The 18,083-nt window shown below is 43.5% G+C and overlaps 1 protein-coding gene and 1 long non-coding RNA gene across 14 annotated transcripts in view; both read right to left on the bottom strand.

Annotated features, from left to right (window-relative positions):
- MAGI1 (membrane associated guanylate kinase, WW and PDZ domain containing 1) overlaps positions 1–18,083 on the bottom strand; it is a 618,082-nt gene that overhangs the window by 534,517 nt on the left and 65,482 nt on the right. The gene's annotated exons all lie outside the window — the stretch shown is intronic.
- The window catches only part of LOC135364711 (uncharacterized), a 43,056-nt gene that overhangs the window by 11,959 nt on the left and 13,014 nt on the right, over positions 1–18,083 (bottom strand). The window contains exon 1 of the long non-coding RNA XR_010412260.1: positions 676–18,083. This exon is cut by the window's right edge and continues 13,014 nt beyond it. This is a non-coding gene — a long non-coding RNA (uncharacterized LOC135364711). The remainder of the gene's footprint in view (positions 1–675) is intronic.

Raw genomic sequence — 18,083 nt, 5'->3', positions numbered from 1 at the left:
AGTTAATGATTCATTTCTGTGTGTCAGAATATTCAGCAACCAGAAAGGCCACATAAATTTCAGCGGCACTTCATATACATCTAACTTCATGTCTCCCAGTCTATTTTTATTTACAACACTTCTACAACGCTTACTGTATCCTATGTACTGTTTGAAGGACTACAACTTTAACTCCTTAATCCTTAATACAATCCTAGGAGTTGAGTGCTATTAATATTGTACCCTTTCGACACATGAGAAAACTGAGCCTCAGAGAGATTAAGTAACTTGCCCAAAGCCACACAGCTGGGCTTCTGACAGAGGCCAAGTATCTATGATGTCTGTGACAATGCAATGGAACTGCAAGACTCGAGTCACTACAAGTGAGCAAACATTACCACCTTACCACCTTTATTCTCTGCTTCTAAACAGCTCGCTGAAAAATTAAAGCTAGATGAGGTAATAAGGAAGACCACTTCGTATCTCCTGGCCTACTCACAAGCAGTTTTCAAAATTAAACCAAATGGCTTTCTTTGTGAGGAGAAATAAAGCTCCTCAGTATCTCAGGGCAGTGAATGCTACTAGGCCTGGCATTTTTTTCTTCAACTCTTATCTAAACTATGTTCCGGGAGAATCTAGGCCTAATGATAAGCCAAGTTTCAGCTTCACCGCACCAGCTTAAGAGCGATTACGCACACACTCGAGACTTCACCAGCGGAAGGAGGACACAGAAACCCCAGCTCCTCAAGGATCCAGTCACTGTTGACATTCCGTTGCCAGAACAAGGTGAACTCTGCCTGTGTCCGGAGCTCAGAAGTGAAACCAGCCCTACAGGTGTATCCAGGGAGGCTGGTTTACAATGAGTGGCACATTCCTTCCTTCTGCGAACAAATGAAGGATTGTCTCCACGGGGTGCTGGGCGCTCAGGGCCAGAGAAGCGGGTCTCACACAATCGCCTCAACATAGAAACTGCCACTCGGTAACACCTCAAGTAAAATGGCTTTGAATGTCAACCAGGAAAAGAAAGAGGCGGATAATGTTACAGTAACATTTATCTAGAAAAACAGTGTTCATTTGGTAAAACTTAACTACAGCAAGAATCTTCAGGGCAGATACAATGAATAAAGATTTGCGGCTACCAAAGCCTACTGCTACCTTTTAAAAGGACTCTTGGACCAATTGTAAAGCTTCATCTTGGCTGGGTGAACTGCCATCCCCTTTCTGAAATGATAGAGTCCCAGTGGTCGCTATAATATTAAATAAAATGACTTCATTTCCTCCACAGAAATATTTTTACCTCAACCCCCACACTCTGGCACTCAGCTACACAGGACTCCAATATCAGGGGGCAAAAAGTCAGGCCTAATAGGCCCGGATCGTTCTCAGATTAACAACCTTGGGGGAATAATCCTGTAAGAAAATATTTTCAAGATTTGGGGTAATAACATTTTTGGACCAGATGAAATTTGTTAAGCGTTTGCACTTTTGTTTCTAGAAACTTCTGAAGTCATTTGTTTCCCACAGTTTTTCTCAGAAGCTACTTTGTGGGAAAGAAAGCCAGTTCCTAGGCAGCAAGCCAGCTCAAACCGGGTTGCTCTGAAAGAAAGCCAGCCCCCCACGCCCCCCACCCCCACCGAGGCTGGGCTAAATGAACAGCTCTCACCAAGGTGGTTAATTTTTTACCTAGGTAGAACCAGAGGTATGCACATGGAAAATATTTATGACACAGCGTATCATGCAACAAGCAAGAAACACAGAGAGAGTGGATGGCGCGATCCCAGTTCCGTTGCCTCAAATTACTTAGGAAGAGTTAGGCCAAACTGTGCCATGGTTGTCTATAGAGAGAAGAATGAGGGGTGGGATGCCTGCTTTGGAGGACCAGTGGGAACATGGCAATACTGGGATGAAGGACAGATTCTGAAACTGAACTGCCTCCCATCCAAACCCCAGCCCTGCCACTGATTATCTGAGGAACCTGCGTTAGCCATGTCCCTTAAAACACTCTCTGCCTCAGTGTCTTCATCTGTACCTTAGAGCAAAACAGCCCACAGGCGGCTGTAAGGACTAACGAATGGATGTAGGCCAAGCACTCAAAGTAAGCGCCATTCTCACGTTTTATTTTGTAACATCTGTCATTTTTAACATAACCCTCGTAATCAATGCTAGCATCGCTGCCTCCATAGAGAGATGAAAGAATTGAGTCCTGGAGAAATGAAGGACCTTGCCCCAAATAGGGCAACTAAAAAGAAATGAGAGGGGTACCCTAGCTGGCTCGGTTGGAGGAGCATGCAACTCTTGACCTCGGGGGTCGTGAGTTCCAGCCCCATGTTGGGCGTAAAGATTACTTAAAAAAACATGTAACTAAAAAAAAAAAGAAGAAGACGAAGAAGAAGGTAGCGGGAGGGGAAGAATGAAGCGGGGGAAATCGGAGGGGTAGACGAACCATGAGAGACGATGGACTCTGAAAAACAAACTGAGGGTTCTAGAGGGGAGGGGGTGGGAGGATGGGTTAGCCTGGTGGTGGGTATTGAGGAGGGCACATTCTGCATGGAGCACTGGGTGTTATGCACAAACAATGAATCATGGAACACTTCATCTAAAACTAATGATGTAATGTAGGGGATTAACATAAGAATTAAAAAAAAAAAAAACATGTAACTATAACTAAAAAGAAACAATGTCGACGGATGCACCCCTGTCTGTGAACGCCAAGAACCCAGCCGTGTGAACCTCCCTCTCTTGTCTGGCTCTTCTTTTCTTCTCTTTCAAAAGAAAAGAGGTGGGAAAGGTCAAGAAAACATATTATGGATACACTTTATGAAGCGAATGAAACCTTTAATGACAAAATTCAAGGCAAACTCTGGGAAACTGTGAGCTGGGGGCTCCCCCACCCCTCCCCTCCTGGCCTGGCCGGTTCCCCAGTAGGTTGGAGAGGAGTCTGGCCCAGGCAGGACACAGGAGGCAGAGTGAGGCCACGCTCTGAGCGAAGTGACAACAAAGCCACCGGGGAGGCCGCTCCACAGTCTTTAGGGGTCTCTCGTAAGGCTCAGGAGGGGTAGCATGAGAAATCTGGGTGTCCCAAGGGAGGAAATGCAAACAGCCCCCATCACTGCCCTCCACTGCTTCCTCCTTGACAGGCTCACAATGTCCCCCAAAAGAAACACTGATTTTGCGGGTCTTCGCTTCCTGCACGTCTCCTCTTTCATTTCTGGGACTGCGCCGGCGCTCTTGCAAGTATCAGAATGACAACCACGGGTCTTTTAAAATGCCACCCTCGGTCACCCTGCGTGGCGGAAAAGGAAACATTGCTGGCTGCCGTCACAATATTTACCATTGCTGGAGTGTTTTGTTTGTTTTCCGTGGAGGATGCAGAGGGTTGACAAAGGAAAAACAAAACTCCTCTGTGTCAAAACACGAGCTGGGGATGATTTCCTTCTCCGCTGCCCTTGTGTCAACTGCTCACAAATCCAGAGCAGCCCTGGGCCGGAGGAGTGTTTATGGTCCTGCTGAGCCGTAAACATGCCACCCTTCAAAACAACACACTGAGCCACCTGAACATCAAACCAACGAGGTAGTTTCCAGAAAGGATATATTGGGTTTTGACGTCGGACGCTCTGAGTGAAATAACTTTGTTTCCCCTAAAAAAAGATAAACGAAAATAAATATAGGCGTGTTCCAAAGCAATGTAGCCAGCCGCTTCTTCCTATGACTCACAGCGACCTCATAACTTCTTTTGTTATGGTAACTATAGGCCAGGAACTATGGGCTTTTTGGTGGGTTGATTCATACACTCTTCAGAGCAGCTCCATGAGGAATTTCAAATTATTCCCATTATGCAGAGGAGGAGACTGAGACTCAAAGAGCTTGAATAGCTGTGTAAATTCACACAGTTTGCCACGGGCTTTGGGACCTTGGTCTATCAGATTCTGGAGGATGAGGTCCAAAACGACGGCCCCACATTCAGTTAAGGCCTCAGGAGGTCACCCCACAGCCCTTCACTCAGGGTTGAAGCTAAACGCTGTTGAAGCGTTTCAACAAACACCCAGATGCCATAATGATCAATTTAAAACAATAAAGTAGGCATATTCTAAATGGCTGAAATTAAAAGATTGCCAATACCAAGTGCTGCTGGAAATGTTAAGCAAGGGAAATTCATATACTGCCAGTGGAAATGTAAATTGGAGCAAGCACCTTGCAGTGCCACTGGGAATCATCTAGACGAACTAGACAAAGGCATAGTCTATGACCCGATCCTGCATTTCCACTCCAGCTACCCCCCCAAAGAAATGCAAGTGCATTCCTTGAGTACCAAAAGACATGAGTGGCCACAATGACAGTAACGTTATTCATAATAATCCCCAACAACAAGCAACACAAATGTCATCAACAGTGGAACACATGGGTATATGTTGGCATCTCCATGCTGTATATAATGCTATACAAAAATGCAAATGAATGAACTACCACTATATGCAAAATGGACAAAGCTGAAGCATAACGTGGAGGAGGAGATGGGGCAAGGTGCAAAGAACAAATGCTGAACGAACACATTTACACAAAGTCCTCAAACAAGCAAAACTCATCAGTGGGGACAGAGGTCAAGATAGTGGGGTTCCCTTTGGGGAGGAGCCCAAAAGGGGGCTTCTTGGTTGCCAACCTGGTTTTTCTTCTAGATCCAGATTGGGCTGGTGCTACTTAGGTTTGTTGACTTTTTGATATCTCATCTATTGTACATTTAGGATTTACATAATTTTCTTTCAGATCACCTCCCTCTCCCTCCCTTCCAAAACACACACAAAAAATCGTAAAACCCTGAAATCGAAACTAGGTTTTTAAGACGTGCACAGGAAAAACCAGGTACAACAGAAGACATTCTAAACCTAACTCAGTATTCTTAACATTCAGGAACACCAGCACGGGGAAATCACCTTGGCAGTATTTTAAATGGTGTTTATATTCAATAAAGACCTGCTCGTTTTGGCATCAAAGACACATGTGCAGCCCATCTCAGGAAGAGGCACAGTCCTACAATGCCTAGGGTTTGCAAATAGAACTCTCGTGTTGCAATGATGAAGTCATTTAGTATTTTCGCACAAAATACTCTGAGGCAGGGTAAAAACTGAACATTCTCTGCAGAGGCTACTCCGGGAAGCAGGGGCTAGCCTGGCCTTAAATGTCCTCCCTGGCGGGGGTAAAGGGACATACAATAGTCCTACAAAAGACAACAGGACTCTACATAATATGACCCAGCTATGTGAGGTAAAAAGTCAACACCCATGGTCCTAATGAGCAAAAATACACATTTTGTCCCTTGGCCAGCATGCAAAGAATTCTAGTGCTTCTCACATCTGCCAAAGCACAAATAAGGTTTCAAACGCTCCAGAAGCCACTGAGGGCACAGTAGCTCCAAAGACACCCAACCTGGAACTCTCCGACCCCTTTATTTGGGTACCTCTTAAAAAATATTTCAGACTTGGGGCGCCTGGGTGGCTCAGTCAGTTAAGTGTCCAACTCCTGCTTTCGGCTCAGGTCATGATCTCAGGGTCGTGGTACTCAGCCCTGTGTCAGGCTCTGCACTCAGCTAAGAGTGTGCTTGAGATTCTTTCTCCCTCCTGCTCTGCTCCTGCCCCCCCCATCTCTCTCTCTCTCTAATAAATAAATAAAATCTTATATATATTTCAGGGGCACCTGGGTGGCTCAGTCATTAAGCGTCTGCCTTCAGCTCAGGTCGTGGTCCTGGGGTCCTGGGATCGAGCCCCACATCAGGCTCCCTGCTCAGCAAGAAGCCTGCTTCTCCCTCTCCCACTCCCCCTGCTTGTGTTCCCTCTCTCGCTGTCTCTCTCTCTGTCAAATAAATAAATAAAAATCTTAAATATATATTTCAGACTCACTTCAAACACAGGGCTTCTAAACTTCCCCTGACCTCCACTGTCCCCGTGTTGGGTCCCTTCAATCTTCTCCCTTAGTATGCTCTATCTTTCCTATTAGCACTTTATTCAAATTGTCATTATTCTCATTATCTGCACAATTCTTTGATTCACCATAAAGAACATCCCTTTTCTGCCCATCTGCAATTCCCCAGGGCAAAACACATCTGCGCATAGTAGGTACCTAATAAAGTCTTAACACACAAACGTATACGTTTTTTCTCAATACTAACAATAACAACATAACCAAATATGTTTGTGTTCTTCTCAAACCAGCAACCCCAGCCTGGTGCGTTTCAGGAGTGATCTAAATTCACCCCAGATGGGTTTTTAGATAGTCAAGCTGGTTTTTCTTTGAGCCTGGATTCCCCATGTGGAAAAGCTCCCAGAAAGGCTTGCCTAGATACAGAGAAAGTGATGTCTACACAATTCTGCTTCAGCCTTCTGCTGGGAAAACCTCCAGCTATTTCACTGAACTTCATATAACCAAGTCATAGTTCACATTTCACAGATTCCTCATGAGGGGTCTGACATCTCTCGAGAAGAGAGCTGGGGGAAGGGTGGGCAGACATCTGTCTTTAAAGTGGTTTCTAACAAACTGATAAGTACAAACAATTCTAAGAAGATTAGGATGTCACTGGTCCCTGTGGTCACCAAACAAAAAAGAGGTCTGTCCTATGGAATGACTCCAAAGGAGCGAAAAAGTACCTAATCATGATTTAATTACAATATTTTACCCTGAAATCACAGAGGAGAAAATCACCCAGGTTTGAAGCCAGAATTACGGGTCTCGCTGTCCACACAAATATACACGAGATTGCCCTTGGGTAGAACTGTGCAGAGATGGGTTTTTGGTAGTCTTCCCCCACTTCAGTTCTCCCACTTCTCGATATAATTTCCCCGCCTTGGTTTCCATTTCATTTTCCATCCTTCCTCCTATGTGACTGCAAGGAAAAATATTCTGAGAAAGAAGTTTAAATCTGCCAGTTACATGCATTCCTTCCTTGTCTATTAATAACCCACCACCCTTACTGACTTCCCCTACTTCGTCTCTAAGCTATAAGCTTGGCAGCAAGAGCATGGGCCAGCTGGACATGGCACACACACAAATAGTGGGAGACGAAATGGGTGAATAAGTGAATCAGGTTCCTCTTCAGCTTTGAAATAACATATAATCCCAGGATAACCTTTTGAAATTCCATGACACCGTGCTTCCAGACGAGGAGGGGTAGGGGTATTTCTGTTTCCCTCTGGTATATCCCTACATCAGGCTATTTCCACTTGCTGAGATGAATCAGAAGTAGGACAAACAGACAGGAAACTAACTGGTCGCTGTACAGTCAAAAAAAAAAAATACTTGACACGATTCTATAAACAGTAAAGTCACCTTGAGCTTGGTACTACTTACCCAGCTTGCACTTACCCTTTCCTCTTTGAATTCATTCAGGTAGTCAACCCATTCTTTCTACATGTTACTATTGTTATTTGTAACTCAAGTTCCTTAAGCAACACTGAATGTGCGTAAGTGAATATACACTGCCAGGACTCAATAAGTGAGGTGGATCTTGAACATTCCTTATGTAAATTGACAACAAAAAAATAAAGCCAAAAAAACAAAACAAAACAAAAAACCCCTGTGAACAGTATCTTGTGCATTCTACATGGCTGGCTAACACAGCAGAAATACCTTTGTATACCAGTGATCCTCAGTATCTTGGGAAATAATATTAAAATGGAACCCTTTTATAGATGCCAATGAGATCAGGAAGGTCTAGTGTAACAGCCCCTCAAAGGCACTCTATGGAGAACAGGTATCCTCATTTCCAATATAGTCAGGAGCCAAACTGATAGCATGGAACTATATCCGTTCATGTCATTTTACGTGTTTAAAAAAAACAAGCTTTCCTATAAAGACAGACTCCATTCCTCTTGTCCTCAACCTTCCTGTCAGGCTTCCCTTAATAAAGTTTCTGCCTGATAAACATCAAGAATGTTCTATTGTGCTGAGGAGAAAGAAGCTTACATCAAATTGCCTGGTTGGAGCTAAAAGCTTGGGAACCACCTGAGCAATCAGCTAAATCATTTGGAAAAGATTATTTCTCCAAGTGGGACAGTTTCCATGATTTGGTTGGCATAATACTCATCAAGAGGTTGTTTTTCTTCTATTAATTCTCTCATATCAGTAGTTTTAGGATAAGAAGTAAGCATATTTAGCTTGTTTGTTCTCATGGATATTAAACTGTATCAGTCAAGTGCATTCAAGTTTTCCCAGGATTTTTACACATACACACACACACACACCCCAAATGTACTTTCCAACTCAGTTGTTGAGGAAGATGAGCTTTGTTACATCAAAATATTGATTAAAAAGTCATGACACGGGACGCCTGGGTGGCTCAGTCGGTTAAGCGTCTGCCTTCGGCTCATGTCATGCTCCCAGGGTCCTGGGATCGAGCCCCACATCGGGCTCCCTGCTCAGCGGCAAGTCTGCTTTTTCCTCTCCCTTTGCCCCCCCCCCCCACTCATGCTTGCTCTCTCTCGCTCTCTCTCTCTCTCAAATGAATAAATAAATAATCTTAAAAAAAGTTATGACACGGGACACCTGGGTGGCTCAGTCGGTTAAGCGTCTGCCTTCGGCTCAGGTCATGATCCCAGGGTCCTGGGATCGAGTCCCGCATCCGTCTCCCTGCTCCGCAGGGAGCCTGCTTCTCCCTCTGCCTCTGTCTCTCTCTCTGTCTCTCACGAATAAATAAATAAAATCTAAAAAAAAAAAAAAGTTATGACACAATGGGCAGAGAAGTTAGGTTTCATCTCATGAGCAGACTAAAAAAAGAATGTTACAAGAATACCATGGTTTTTTTTAAATACTGTGTATAAAATAATGAAGTAGTTTGTTCCCAGAGTTAAATAATGATAACCCAATGGATGCCCAATGGATGGGCATTTCATAACTTTTCCATAATAATTACTTTATAATTTTAAGAGCCTATGCCAAGCTTTCTTTCATACACTATTTTATTTAAATCTCACAACAATCCTAAATGGGGGGGGGGGGGAATCCCATAAAGGCAGAGAGCTTTGCCTGTTTTTTTCATCCATTTATCTCAAGATCGGGCACAGTGCCAGGCATACAGTAGGTATTTAAGAAACTCTCTTGATGTAAGGTCAACATTTTTTCATGTATTAGACAAATATAGCTCATAAAACTTAAACCAAGACCACAGGCCAGTAAATGGCTAAGCCAGGCTTCCAATGAAAGGCAGTGGGATTACTGAATCCTGACATGTAACCACTCCATGAGTCTGGTCCTTTTAAGATGGTTAACATATTAACTCTTCTCACATCACATCCCTGCAAAGCAGCCATGAGACACCACCTTGCAGACCGAGAAACAGATACAATTTTCCCCCCATTAACCTAGTAACCACCCTGCCCGTGTCTTTTACTACTCTGTCTCTCTCTCCCAGGGTACCTCTGCCCCCCATCATTACCTTACGGTCACAGATCTATGGGGAAACCTAAAAAACATCAGGACTTGAGAGAAGCCAAACTGATGACCTGCTGACCAAACTGATGACCTCAGCCCCTAACTGCTGGAGGAAGTCACTTCCATCCTGTTATCAAAATCGGATGCTAGCACCAGGAACAAGGGTAAGAAAAAGGGAAGACAGGCTCATCTTGGCATTCCAAAAGGGCCTCATCTCCCTGTGTTGGGGAATAAATCAAAGGGAAGAACTCTTCATAGAGCAGGGGCATGAATCAGGGGCTCCTCTCTTACCAAGAGATACAAAGAAAGGAGTTGCCCTTTAGACTCCTACAAATCTCCCAATCTCCCCCCACCCCACCCCCCATACACCCAACCATTTGATCCCATTCTCAGGGCTCCATCAATTGCCAACAAGTTCTTACCAGTGAGTATCTACCTGGTTGTCTTTCAAAGGTAAGAATCTTGTCCTTACCTTCCCACCTTTCCAAACTTAAGGTTATTTAGTGCTAACTCAGACAGATTTTTTGAGCAGATGCACACCTAAATCTCCTTAAACAGAATCCCTTAGGATCATGCAGATCCTCAGGCTATTCCTGGATTCACTTTTAGGCACTCCCTAAGGATGCCCCTTTTTGATGTTCCTGACTTCTGAAGCCACCCCATCTAAAAGATATATAGTATCCATTTCTTAGATATCCAGCCACATTAAAAAAAAATTTTTTTTTCAATGAGAATTTGGAAACATCTGCATTCGACTCATCTATTCTGGCTACTGATGATACCAAGGATGGTTTCATGAAAACAAACATGCTTGGCCAAAGCCCCAAGGCATAATTAGCCTAGCTCTAAAACCTTCCAAGGAGGCCTGAACCTACTGCGTCTATTTTTCCTAGCCAAGAAATAAATGCAGGGTATACATGATTTTCCAAGCATCTTCCACACAGATGCAATGACCTTATAAGTGTTCCCTCTGTCCAGATCATCCACTGTCACTGGAGACTAGACAGACAGCCCTTGAAGGTCATTTGGTGTGTTTAAAAAAAGCCTCTCTGGGGGGCTGGGGGGGGTGCACCTGGGTGGCTCAGTCGGTTGGGCATCCGACTCTTGATCTCGGCTCAGGTCATGATCTCATGGTCCTGGGATGGAGCCCCTGCATAGGGCTCTGCACTCAGGAGGGTGTCTGCTTGAGGATCCTCTTTCTCCTTCTGCCTCTACCCCGCCCCACACCCCACGCACACACACACTCTCTCTCAAATAGATAAATCTTTAAAAAAAAAAAAAGTCTCTATCATTTCTATTTCATCATTGTGACTTCTGCCACATCTGAGAACCTTTCATTGTACGATTCCATCTTGCTTTAAAAAAAAAAAAGGCAGTTTTTCTGTATGTCATTAAATGTATTTTAAATGGAAACTTTATATCACCTCTGTTAAGCAGACATAGAATCAGCTGCCAGAAGAATAAGGTAACTCCCAAAGCAAATACAATGAAAGCAAAATAATGTCATTAAAAACTATGGCCTCTCAATTAGAAAGGGAGGTTAGCAAACGTGCAGGGCAGTTAAAGACACATCAGCACCTGGAACTCATGGAAAAGGGGAAAGGACTGACTTGGAATTGAGGCAGGAGCTCCAGTGAGAAGAGAAAAGCTGAGGGATTTATTTCCATCTTCTTTGCTGCCTGAGGTACATGCAGAACATAGCTTCCTGAGGACTGTTTCTCAGACACACAGATGCTGTCAGGGTCACAACTTCCAACCTCACGGGACCAACTGGGGCAAGGCTTCTCCTCAAAACACCCAGGTCTGTTCAAGACTCGGGAATCATATTGATTTCCATCTTCTGCCCTTCTCTTCACAAACGATTCTGAATAGCGGACCAGGGGAAACTTCTAGCATCCCAGATGTCTATGAGTTGATAAATGATATAGCACTGCCGGAAAACCCCCCGATGATTCCTATACAGCGAGGTCACCCAGAACTCCAGACAGCGAGAAGACCCAGAATTGGAAATGCTAATGGCAAGGAGAGTATTTTAACAAGACATAAAACAATAGCAGGGTATTCTTTCTTCTGCAAGACTAACCTTCAGTAGCTCAAGATCACACCAAAGTGACAAAAGCTTAAGTGCTGGTACCTGTTCCCAGAGTTCCGATGAAGGCTTTTTCCTGACCACGAAATCTCTGCCACCTCATACGATCCTGGAATTTCTCCATCTTGTGATTAAGAGAAAGAGCAGGGGCACCTGGGTGGCTCAGTCGGTTGAGCATCAGACTCTTGATTTCAGCTCAGGTCATGATCTCGGGGTCCTGTCATCCAGCCCTGCATCAAGGCTCCATGCTCAGCTTGATTCTCTCTCCCTCTCCCTCTGCCCTCCCCACCCCCGCTCTCATGCGCTCTCTCTCTCTCTCTCTCTCTAAAATAAATAAATCTTTTTTAAAAGAGAGAGAGAAAGGAACACCTGGGTGGCTCAGTCGGTTGAGCATCAGACTCTTGATTTCAGCTCAGGTCATGATCTCGGGGTCCTGTCATTGAGCCTGGGCTGCAAGCCTGGCATTGCTTTTTACTAACCCTGTGACCTTGGGCAAGCTCCTAAACCTCTCTGTGCCTCAGTATACTCATCTGTAAGAAGGAAATGATAGTAGTGCTGCCTTCATAAACTTTTGTGAGATGAAATGAATTAGTACATGGACAGCATTTAGAACAGAGGCCACAACATATTAAGCATTTGGTACATGCCATAAAGTGCTCAATTTCATGGACTTTTAATCCATTTCAATTTCATGGATTTTTACAAATATTTTTATTTTTTTTAAAGATTTTATTACAGAGAGAGAGAGAGCACAATTGGGGACAGAGGGAGAGGGAGAAGCAGACTCCCCACTGAGCAGGAAGTCCTATGCCAGGCTCTATCCCAGGATCCCAAACCATGACCAGATCCAAAGGCAGATGCCCAACCGACTGAGCCACCCAGGCTCCCCAAAATATTTTTATTTTTAAAAGTAATAGATTTCATGGATTTTAGGGAGAAGCAACTATGTGCCAGACACTTTATGTGTATTGCCTCATTTGATTCTCAAAAAAACCTAAGGAGATTATTCCTATTTGCAGATGAGTAAACTGAAGCTTCGTATGTGGCAGCAATGGGATTTAATCACAAATCTATTGTACTTCAATGGTCATAAACTCCTGGCTTTGCCCTTTCTCTCTCTCTCTCTTTTTTTTAAGTTTTTTTTATTTGTCAGAGAGAGAGAGAGTGAGCACAAGCAGGGGGAGAGGCAGGAAAAGCAGGCTCCCCGCTGAGCAAGGAGCCTGATGTGGGACTCGATCCCAGGACTCTGGGATCATGACTGGAGCTGAAGATAGGCACTTAACCGACTGAGCCACCCAGGTGTTCCTTTCTCTCTCTCTTTTAAAAAAGATTTATTTATTTTAGAGAGAGAGAGAGAGCGCATGAGAGCGGGGGTGGGGAGGGCAGAGGGAGAGGGAGAGAGAATCAAGCTGAGCATGGAGCCTGATGCAGGGCTGGATGACAGGACCCCGAGATCATGACCTGAGCTGAAATCAAGAGTCTGATGCTCAACTGACTGAGCCACCCAGGTGCCCCTGCTCTTTCTCTTAATCACAAGATGGAGAAATTCCAAGATCGTATGAGGTGGCAGAGATTTCGTGGTCAGGAAAAAGCCTTCATCGGAACTCTGGGAACAGGTACCAGCACTTAAGCTTTTGTCACTTTGGTGTGATCTTGAGCTACTAAAGGTTAGTCTTGCAGAAGAAAGAATACCCTGCTATTGTTTTATATCTTGTTAAAATACTCTCCTTGCCATTAGCATTTCCAATTCTGGGTCCTCTCGCTGTCAGACTCCTAACAAGCCATGCTGGGGATGCCCCGAAGAGCCAGAGAGTTATCACAAGTCATCACAAAAAGAGCCCCAAATTATGAATACCAGGACAGCTATGCAATAAATCGAGTACAGTAAAATGTTGATGGCAAAATCTATTAGCGTGCATACAGGTGTTCATGATAAAATTCTTTTAACTGTGCTGTTTAAAAGTTTTATAATAAAACGTTGGGAGGAGAGCAAGGAAGAGCCCAGAATGTCATTTCCTGCTCAAAAATAGAAGAGCACTAGAGAGGATTTGTCAACAATGCCATGGTGAAAAGATTTTTTTTTTTTAAGTGTTCCAGTTAAACTCCACAGCACACAGAATCAAGTTAGGGGTGAACCCAGCTGGGGTCAAAGGCTGGGAAAGATACAGGAGAGCAAGTGGGATGAAAACCTGGGTCCCCTGCCAGCTGAGCTAGAGAAACCATCTCCCGATTGAAAGTGTTAATGGAAATGCCAGACTCAAGCAGTCATCTGGAAACCGTTGCTTGACACTGTACTTTGCAAACAGATACCACTTCTTCTGAAATGGCAAGAATGCAGGGGACAGCCATGCCTATCGCTAAGTACTGGCAAGCACCCAAGACAAGTGAACAGATATGGATTTCTCGGGCGCTAGAGATGAGGACCAGCTCTTAAAAGCCTCCCAGGGAATGAACGAGAAAGAGGAATTCACCGAGATGAGGCTGGGCCATCAGCTAAAGGGGGCAAAGGGGAACCCATGTCCGGCACTGCAAACCCCTACCAGGGAGGAAATTCGCCTCAGTGCTCACAAGGGGGTCAGGTTTGTGTCTTTCAAGAAGGCTCCTGCAATTTGTGATCTACATACTTGGATCACAAGTATGCCCTTCCCCTCGAAGGTGTCCCAACTGCTAGACTGGGTCTGAGGGTAGGAAGGGAAGTTGGAGAGAGAAATAGGAAGGAAAGGATGGTGAAGAAAGAAGGGGATGAAATTTTAGGCATGTCCATATGCAGGTGGTAAAAGTAGAAAATGGTGCATCTTTTTGGAAGGGCAATTTGGCCATATATAATAAAGACATAAAATGTGTCTACCTTTTGAACTAGAAAACTATTGGGACTTTATTTTATAAATACAATTATATGTACATAAAGATCAAGGTACAAGGAAGGATATCTTACTCACTGCAGCATGATTTGTAAAAACAAAAGGCTGGAAAGAACCTTAATGTTCATCAGCAGGGGACCAGTTAAATAAATTATGTATGGAACACTGACAAGAAGGCAAACTCCAAGTCGCTGAAAAGCATGAAGCCAATCTCAGCACTAACATAAAAAGAACTCCAAAAGAGAGTTGCAAATATCAGTTGTAAATAACAAGGAGCAGAAACTGATATATACATATCATCAAAAAATACATACAGTATATACGTGTGTGTGTACACATATGTGCCATATATTATAAATACATAATATCATACACACATGCACACACATTCTGTTCTCTATATGTTTTCTTGTACACAGTTTTTTTTAAAGGAGGGAGAACAACAGAAGAGGAAAAGGAATATGCTTATATAGTATAAACAATTTCTAGAACAAGAAACCATTGGGGCGCCTGGATGGCTCAGTCGGTGCAGCATCCAACTCTTGATTTCTGCTGGGTCATTATCTCAGAGTTGTGAGATCAAGTCCCGCACTGGGTTCCATGCTCAGCGTGGAGTCTGCTTAAGATTCTCTCCTTCCTTCTCTATCTCTCCCCACCATTTGCTCTCATTCCTTCTCTCTCTCTCAAATAAATAAAATCTTAAAAAAAAAAAAGAAACCACTAAAGGTGGTTGCATCTGGGAGAACTGGAGAATTCAGGAGATCAGAGACTTTCCACTCTATACACTTTTTACTGTCTAAATTTTTTATTCATCTCTATTCCTTCTTCACTTTAAATGAAAGTAAATATGAATATTCTTTTTTTTTAAGACAAACGTTTTATTTCTTTATACACATTTTGTTTTCATAGCCACCATGGATATTCTAAATCAGACCACTGAAATAGCATTTTTTGGTTTGCTTTCACAGTATATTTATTGTACTGTTTGTGAATTTATGCTGAATTATTTCCTTGGGGGATGTGACAATTAGCAGCATATCCTGAAATGCTTTACACTTACATAGGACTTTAAAGTTCATATGGGTATGCATTAACTCCTCTTGATGAAAATCTCCAGGACAAGGCTGTGTCACTCCCATTGACATTCTTCAAGGATTTCTTGAGTGATAAAATCAAAGTCTCGAGCTATTTTGATTTTTGGAAATCATGCAATTCATACAGTTTCCAAGTGATTAAAACGCACTCTTGTTTAAAATCACAGGCTTCCTGAAAGTACACAGACAGCTTTCAGTCCCTACATGTGATGCAATGCAGAAAACTCTCAGATGCTGTCTCTGCATGCTGAGATAAGATTTTGGAAAGGCAGCGGCACCTGCATGGCACATTCGGTTGAGTGGGCGAGTCTCGGTTTCAGCTCAGGTCATGATCTCCCTGTCCTGAGATCGAGCCCCGTGCTGGGCTCCACAACCAGTGCAGAGTCTGCTTAAGACTCTTCTCTCCCTCTCCCTCTGCTCCTCCCCCACCCTGTGCACATGTGTTCTCTCTCTTAAATAAATAAATAAAATCTTAAAAAAAAAAAAAAAGATTTTGAAAAGGCATTCTACTGAAGCCCTTTGGTTTCCACAAACAATATGCAGGACTAAGATCATCACCAGCCAAGAGGCCACCAGTAAAATATGAAGAAGCTCCACTGCTTATTCGAAAAAATATTTGATTCACAGGGAAGGTTCCAGTCTATTTGGAGTTGAGTCCTAACATCTCTGTGAGCTTGCTGTCAGGACACGACTCGTGTGTGTTAGACATTTCATAGGACTGCTCTGAACGTAATCCCCAGTTTACACGCGATATAACTAGAAGAACTAAAAGAAGGAATTACTAAATAATTTGCTGTATTAGGAACATTTAGCAAAAGGCTAATCCCATTTCAAAATGATTCAAGTGAAAGAGTAAAGTTTTATAAAACGGAGGTCCTTCACCAAACCCAAGCAAATGGAAGAGGTTGGTCTCGGGGACAAGGGTCGGGAATCTCTTCATTTCTGTATTTTGTTTTCTCTCACTGCACACCAGCTTCTTCTGAATCCTGGAGGCCATAGCTCTCAGTTCCCAGCCCTCATCTGTAACCATTTTACCAGGAGCAGGAACCCATCTAAAAGTTCCAATCATTAGCATGTGGGACCATACAGTTATTTGTTTGGGGTTGGGAGAGGGACGGTCCTGTGCATTGTAGAATGTTTAGTAGCATCCCCAGCCTCTACCCACTAGATGAGATGCCAGTAACACCTCCCTCTCTCCCCAAGCTGTTACAATCAAAACTACCTCCAGACACTGTCAAATGCCTCCTGGAGGTAAAAGTGCCACTGACCTAGAAAAGCTCCATCACTTGTTTGATTTACCCTCGCTACGTGCTGAACAACACCACCGGTCGGCTGGCTTGTTGCACAAACATGGACAAGTAAACTGCGGCAAGCCTGCACTCACAAAGTGACCCGTTCCTAGTCTTGTGGTTTAAGAGGGGTTTCTGGAAAGAGAAAGTTGTCACTCAATCACCGCCACACAGCCTTCCCTATACTCTCGAAGTCAGTGCTGCCCAATACAATAGCCACCAGCCACATGTCGCTATCAATCACCTGAAATGCAGCTACTGCAATTGAGAAACTGCATTTTTAATTTTTATTTCACTTTAATTATTTAAATAGCCACATGTAACTATTGGCTACCAAATAGGACAGCACAACTCTAAGTATTGAGAGATTTCAGGTTCCTTTACAACAGCTCCTGTTACATAGTAGGTGCTTAACAAGTATCCATTGAATTAATGAGTAAATGAATGGACAAGGTTGGACCCAGGATCTGGATTGAAAAAGATTATTTGACAAAGTCATATTGCTCCAGCCACAGGGAACATGAAAACTCAGCAACAAAGAATCAGGAAAGTAGAAATAACCCAAGTATTCATCAATGGATGAGCAGATAAACAAAATGCAATGTATACATATAATGGAATATGTTATTCAATCCTACAGAGCTAAGAAATTTTGACACGTGCTACAACAAGGACCAATCTTGAAGACATTGTGCTAAGTGAAATGAGCCAGTTACAAGAGGATAACTACTGTACAATTCTACTGAAAGAGGTACCTAGGGTAGTCAAGTTCATAGACACACAGAGTAGAATGGCAGTTGCCAGGAGCTGGGGGAGGGGGACAGGGAGTCAGTATTAATGAGTACAGAGTTTCAGTTTAGAAAACGGAAAAAGTTCTGGGGATGGCTAATGGTGATGGCTAGATCACAATGTGCATGAAGTTAATGTCACAGAAAGAGCTACACATTTAGAAATGGTAGAAATGGCTTTTTTTACATTATGTATATTTTATCATGAAAGAGAAGAGAAGAGAAGGAGAGGGAGAGAGGGAGCAAGGGAAGGAGGAAGGGAACGAGAGAGGGAGGGAAGAAGGGAGGGAGGGAAGGAGGGAAAAACCAGGAAAGCTTAATACAGTATGGTAGACTGAACCATTGCTCATGATGCATGTTGTCCCTGTATCAAAATTATAGATCCACGCTCTCTGCCTTGTAACTTTGCAGTTTCTTCCAATCTGGGTAGAGCATACTTGCCTGCACCATAAATGTTGGGTTTGGCCATGCAATCTGCTTTGGCCAACAGAACGTTCCCAGGTGTGACATGACGCAAGCAGAGACTTCAAGTGTGCTTTTGCAGTGTGGCTTGGCCTCTTAACACTCCA

The sequence above is a fragment of the Mirounga angustirostris genome, unplaced genomic scaffold (genome assembly GCF_029215605.1).
Source record: "Mirounga angustirostris isolate CCGP_5_RB_7025 unplaced genomic scaffold, mMirAng1.0.hap1 SCAF_1, whole genome shotgun sequence".
Taxonomy (NCBI): domain Eukaryota; kingdom Metazoa; phylum Chordata; class Mammalia; order Carnivora; family Phocidae; genus Mirounga; species Mirounga angustirostris.
Note: the sequence above shows the minus strand (reverse complement) of the source record. Positions and strands in the feature narration are given on the sequence as shown.